Source organism: Dendrobates tinctorius, unplaced genomic scaffold, assembly GCF_039654945.1.
Source record: "Dendrobates tinctorius isolate UK_male_01 unplaced genomic scaffold, ASM3965494v1 ptg000366l, whole genome shotgun sequence".
Taxonomy (NCBI): domain Eukaryota; kingdom Metazoa; phylum Chordata; class Amphibia; order Anura; family Dendrobatidae; genus Dendrobates; species Dendrobates tinctorius.
The window spans coordinates 3,043,747-3,050,557 of record NW_027362032.1 but is presented as its reverse complement, the minus strand read 5'-3'; the positions used below and the strand labels follow the sequence as shown (position 1 = coordinate 3,050,557).

At 50.5% G+C, this 6,811-nt stretch overlaps 1 non-coding gene across 1 annotated transcript; it reads left to right on the top strand.

Moving 5' to 3' along the window:
* Window positions 1-6,296: 6,296 nt before the first annotated feature.
* Window positions 6,297-6,379, top strand: TRNAL-CAG (transfer RNA leucine (anticodon CAG)). Its single transcript has one exon. It is a non-coding gene; the product is annotated as a tRNA-Leu (tRNA).
* Window positions 6,380-6,811: the final 432 nt, after the last annotated feature.

The following is a 6,811-nucleotide window of genomic DNA, read 5'->3' as shown; positions in this document are numbered from 1 at the left end:
TTAGTGAGTACGTCGGGCTCCCTTAAAAGGTCAATTCACCCAACGAACAAGGGTGCTGCTCAGGGTGGATTGATTTAAATCACGCCGATTTAAATCATGATTTAAATCACGATTTAAATCAAAAGATTTTTTTCTATTTAAATCGGATCGATTTAAATCATGATTTTAATCATGATTTAAATCACTGATTTAAATCAAAAGGTTTTTTTTTAATATAAATCACGATTAAAATGAGAAGTGAGAGCAGTGTGCATGTGCGCCCATAGTTACACGGACGAAAGTAGGGGCAACGATCTAACGCCAGGGTGAGGGGGGGACCCCAAAGTAAGTAAAAATCTTTTTTGTTTTACTATATGGCAATAGGTAGGTGTTTAAAAGCAGCATGTCTTAATTGTATAAACTATTAATAGCCTCCACATTTTGTTCATACTGCCCCTTTAATTCCACACTTCTAGCTTGGTTTCAGTTTTGGTTTAGTTTCTTTTTCCCTGCATTCAGTTGACATGCCCAAACTTGTTGGATAGTCAGCAGTACTTGGCTCAGGCTGTAGTAACATCAGCAGTGCTTGGCTCAGGCTGTAGTAACAATCAAACTTCATAAGTGATCTGTGTGAGCCATGGCAGCAGGTCGTAAGAGAGACCCTATTTGGGTTCATTTTGTTGAGATGCCAGCAGCAGATCTTGGAAAGAAAGGTGCAAGAGCAAAGTGCAAATACTGTCAAAAGGATATCCAAGGACTTGTTTGCCGTTTGAAATCACATTATGAAAACTGCAATCAAATGATTTAAATCAAAAAAATCTGATTTTTTTGATTTTTTTAAAAAATTCAAGATTTTTATCCACCCTGGTGCTGCTTGCTCGTCGGGTGAGATGGGCAGCACGATTATTATCATCTAACACGCTTTCCTAGGATAATCTGCCAACACAAATCTCTTCTTGAATGGACAATCGTTTCTTAAATGACAATTTATGCTGATAAAAAAAACCCAAAAGCTCTAAATTAGGAAGGAGGCTGGAGGGGGGGGCGTCAGGGACTGGAGGGGGGAGACAGAGGCTGGAGGAGGAAGTGTGGTGGTGTAGACGGGGCTGCGGGAGGCTGTGTGGTGCTGTAGAGCGGGTTGCGGGAGGCTGTGTGGTGGTGTAGAGGCCTACAGGGCCACACAGCCCCCTGGTGTGACTTCCCGAGTGCCATGACAGCTGACTGTATATACATGTTTACACATACATGTATGTACATGTGCCATGACCGCTCCTTAGACCATACATACATGGATTGTCACTTACCCAAACCGAGGATGAAGAGGCTTAGCTGCTCCACATGATGATGGTGGCCGGAGAGCTGTGTTCCTCCATAGCGATGTCGTCCATTAGGCAAACTTGGTGTCCTTGTCCCGCCAGTTCTTGAGCCAGTTTAGTGTCCACGATGCCTTGTTACCTATTGGAAAAAAAAGGGAAAAGGAAATTATTGAATTTTGACACAGAATAAAAATTAAGTCCTATGAATTGTACTGGTACATTAACCCCTTTTTCTACGAGCGTATATTGCCAGCAGACACACAGAGAGCGGGCGACTGCCCCAAGTGTTACCTACTGAGAGACAGAGAAATAAAAAAACAATAATTAATAAGGGAAATATTGCATTCATAATTAGTGTTCACAGCAGAGTGACAACACAGCCCCCCTAACCCTCCCCTACCCCACAGGGAACGCCTGTACCCCGCCATGCCCCCCACAGCTGTGCCCATACACTGTCCTCACCTCCCCCTGCAGGGACCACCTGTCTCCCACGCAGTGCCCCCCACAGCTGACCCCAAACACTCTGCAGGGACCCCCTGTCTCCCACGCAGTGCCCCCCACAGCTGACCCCATACACTCTGCAGGGACCCCCTGTCTCCCCCGTAGTGCCCCCCACAGCTGACCCCATACACTCTGCAGGGACCCCCTGTCTACCCGCAGTGCCCCCCACAGCTGACCCCATACACTCTGCAGGGACCCCCTGTCTACCCGCAGTGCCCCCCACAGCTGACCCCATACACTCTGCAGGGACCCCCTGTCTACCCGCAGTGCCCCCCACAGCTGACCCCATACACTCTGCAGGGACCCCCTGTCTACCCGCAGTGCCCCCCACAGCTGACCCCATACACTCTGCAGGGACCCCCTGCCTCCCCCCACAGCTGACCCCATACAGGCATACAGTTACCGGCCGGCAGCTCCAAGGTTCAAATCTGGCGCTCAGGTGACGTCATTGTTGCTGCAGTTAGACCGAGAAAGCAGGGGGTGGGCTCGGAGCCACGTGACACAGAGCCCGGCCGCCCATCCCCCAGCCTCACTGTACTGCAAGCCAGGGAGAGACTGTTTGTGTGCTGCACGGAGCTGACTCCGCCCCCCGAGCCAGGGGATGAGTCACAGGCAGCTCGGCGTGTCACACGACTCCTCCCTCTGCCACCTTCTATGCAGGCCGGATCTTGGTTCCCATAGCACAGTGACCCTGCCCATCGGCCAGTCACTGCCGCCCCTCCCCCACCACTAAGCGATCTTACACAGCAGCACAGAGCCAGGGAGGAGATGGGAGATGACCCCGCACCACACAGCGGAGCACTATGAGCCCTGGGGGTGCAGCGCTGACCCCGCCCACGCCGCACCACACAGCGCAGCGCTATAAGCCCTGGGGGCGCAGCGCTGACCCCACCCACCCCGCACCACACAGCGGAGCACTATGAGCCCTGGGGGCGCAGCGCTGACCCTGCCCACCCCGCACCACACAGCGCAGCACTATGAGCCCTCGGGGCAGTCTACCGTAGAGGCGTGGGTTCGAATCCCACTCCTGACAGCAGCAGTACTGGTCCCTGGAGGTGCAAGCTGTTGTGCACCAGGGAGCGTGTTCAGCGTCTGCAGTCACCACGTGGAGGCGTGGGTTCGAATCCCACTCCACACAGCGCAGCACTATGAGCCCTCGGGGCGCAGCCAGGGGTGGGATTCAGCGGGTTCTCCCCGGTTCGGTGGAACCGGTTGTTAAAGCTATTGCTCTCATTTTTGGCACCATTAGCCGGCTCTCACTTTTGAAAATGAGATTTCAAATTTTGAGGTCTGCGGCAGATTCTTTCCGGCGTCCATGCTCCCGGAGGCCACTGCAACATGGCGGCGGCCAGCAAGGGAAGTGCGGGGGCCTCCGGGCTGCGAAGAAATCGCGGCGGAGCCGCCGTCCCTGTACCTGAGCACAGCCCGCTGCCACCACCGCACCGCAGAGCGCCGCCCGCTGCCACCACCACAGAGCCCACCTGCCCCAGCGCAGCTGCCCCTGCCCCAGCGCTGCTGCCCCTGCCCCAGCGCTGCTGCTGCCCCTGCCTCAGCGCTGCTGCTGCCCCTGCCTCAGCGCTGCTGCTGCCCCTGCCTCAGCGCTGCTGCTGCCCCTGCCTCAGCGCTGCTGCTGCCCCTGCCTCAGCGCTGCTGCTGCCCCTGCCTCAGCGCTGCTGCTGCCCCTGCCTCAGCGCTGCTGCTGCCCCTGCCTCAGCGCTGCTGCTGCCCCTGCCTCAGCGCTGCTGCTGCCTCTCCCCCAGCGCAGCTGCCCCAGCACAACCAACCTGCCCTAGCACAGAGCCGCCACCGCACGAGCCTGGACCACTGAATGACCCCTGTGACTACTTCACCTGTGCCAGATCCCTTCCCAGGTAAGCTGAATTCGGACTGTAAGACGGACCCCCATTTGACACATTATTTTTTTTCCCCCTATTTTCCTACTGAAAATTGGGGTGTTCTTATGGTCCGTTGCATCTTATAGTCCGAAAAATACGGTAATTTATCCTGAGATTACAGAGTCTGCAACTTTTCTATCTAGCCAGTTAGAAGTGACTCATTGTAACACTTAGGGTACCGTTACACCTAGCGATGCACCAGCGATCCCGACTAGCGATATGACGCGGTCAGGATCGCTGGTGCATCGCTAGGTGGTCGCTAGTGAGCTGCTACACAGGCAGATCTCACCAGCGACATTGCTGGGGACGGGGATCGCTACTTACCTGTCAGACGCGGCGATCCTGCGTCCTCCCGCCCTGGGCGCCACAGGAAGCCCAGCAGGAAGTGGCCGACGAGGAATGGACCAGGAGCTTCTCGCGCGATCAGTGATAACCAGCGGGGGAGCCGGTCGGAGGTAAGTATCACATGCAGGGATATCGCTAGCAATATCGCTGCAACGTCACAAAATCGGTGACTTTACAGCAATATAGAATCATAGAATCGTAGAGTTGGAAGGGACCTCCTGGGCCATCTGGTCCAACCCCCTGCTCAAAGCAGGATTCGCTAAATCATCCCAGTCAGATGTCTGTCCAGCCTCTGTTTGAAGACTTCCATTGAAGGAGAACTCACCACTTCTCGTGGCAGCCTGTTCCACTCATTGATCACTCTAACTGTCAAAAAGTTTTTTCTAATATCTAATCTGTGTCTCTTCCCATTCAGTTTCATCCCATTGCTTCTAGTCTTTCCTTGTGCAAATGAGAATAAAGTTGATCCTTCTACAATGTGACAGCCCTTTAGATATTTGTAGACAGCTATTAAGTCTCCTCTCAGTCTTCTCTTTTGCAAACTAAACATTCCCAAATCCTGCAACCTTTCCTCATAAGACAGGGTTTGCAGACCGGTCACCATTCTGGTCGCTCTTTTCTGAACTTGCTCCAGTTTGTTGATGTCTTTTTTAAAATGTGGTGCCCAAAACTGGACACAATATTCCAGATGAGGTCTGACCAAAGAGGAGTAGAGGGAAATAATGACTTCACGTGATCTAGACTGTATGCTTCTGTTAATACATCCTAGAATTGCATTTGCCTTTTTTGCTGCTGCATCACACTGTTGACTCATATTCAGTCTGTGATCTATTAGTATACCCAAGTCTTTTTCACATGTGCTGTCACTTAGCCCTATTCCTCCCATTCTATATATGCTTTTTTCATTTTTATTGCCCAGATGTAGTACTTTGCATTTCTCCCTGTTAAAAACCATTCTGTTAGTTGCTGCCCACTTCTCCAGTTTATTTAAATCTTTTTGAATCCTCTCTCTCTCTTCTCTAGTTTTAGCTATCCCTCCTAGCTTTGTGTCATCAGCAAATTTAATCAGTTTACCCTCAATTCCTTCATCTAAATCGTTGATAAAGATGTTGAACAATACAGGGCCCAGGACAGAGCCCTGTGGTACCCCACTTGAGACATTCTTCCAACTGGATGTGCAGCCATTTACGACCACTCTTTGGGTCCGATCACTAAGCCAGTTATGAATCCACCTAACAGTTGCCTTGTCCATTCCATACTTAGTCATTTTTTCAATAAGGATTGTATGAGAGACTTTGTCAAATGCTTTGCTGAAGTCAAGATATACTATATCTACAGCATTTCCTTGATCCACCCAATCAGTGATACCGTCATAGAAGGAAATTAAGTTAGTCTGACATGACTTATTAGTTAGAAACCCATGCTGACTCTGTTTAATCACTTCATTCTTATCCAGGTATTGACATACATGTTGTTTAATAATTTGTTCAAAGATCTTTCCTGGTATAGAAGTCAGACTCACCGGCCTATAGTTGCCTGGGTCCACCTTCTTCCCCTTTTTGAAGATAGGAACAACATTTGCTCTTCTCCAGTCTTCTGGCACTTCTCCTGTTCTCCAAGAATTTTCAAAGATTATGGAGAGGGGTTCAAAAATATTGCTAGCGATATCGCAGTGTGTAACGGGGTCTTTACAGACAATGGCGTTTACCATCTGTCTGCAGAACTAAAGTAATGAAAAAGAAGCTGGTAATTAGCTTTCAAATGACATCCCAATGTCCCCTCTGGCTTTACCAGAGGCCCCAATGTCTGATTTGGACAGCAGATTTGAAAAGACATTTTCAGTCTGGGGCAGTCTTGGGGGTTCTCAATCCCCTTAACTACTCTGCAGAAGGGGTCAGGCAAATCAAGCTTGGCAGGAACATCATCCAGGAGGCCACCTACATACAGCAACATCACTTGTCCCCCTGCTCCAAATGGAATTTGAATTCAGGGGGTCAGAGCCTGGCTGTCCATGGATAAAAGTGGTCCTTGTGGTGCCGGCTTGAGGGTGCACAAATGCCCAACAGAGCACCACACAGCCCCAAGAACTGCTCCCTCACCTCAGTCTGGTAATTAGCTTTCAAATGACATCCCAATGTCCCCTCTGGCTTTGCCAGAAGTCCCACCAGGGGCCCCAATGTCTGATTTGGACAGCAGATCTGTACTGAAGTCCCTGGTGGTGCAAACTCTTGTGTCACCAGGGAGCATGTCAATGTCAGCAGTCAGGATGGCCTAGTGGTCTAAGGCACTGTGTTCAGGTTGCAGTCTCCCGTGGAGGCGTGGGTTCGAATCCCACTCCTGACAGCAGCAGTACTGGTCCCTGGAGGTGCAAGCTGTTGTGCACCAGGGAGCGTGTTAAGCGTCTGCAGTCACCACATGTGGAGGCGTGGGTTCAAATCCCACTCCTTGACAGCAGCAGTACTGGTCCCTGGAGGTGCAAGCTGTTGTGCACCAGGGAGCGTGTTCAGCGTCTGCAGTCACCACGTGGAGGCGTGGGTTCGAATCCCACTCCTGACAGCGACAGTTTTTTTTTTTGTTTTTTTTTAAAGAAAAGAAAATAAACCTAGTGGCAGCACGTGTAATAACAGTCTCCAGGTCTTATAGCCTAATGTATACACCATAAATATTTATATGTGTGTCTATACAGTTGGTGTATATATGTGTAAGTATATTTTTTAGCCTTAAAGTTTTGATTCTCCATCCTCATTTCTTTCTTTTCCAAATCAAAAAAACACT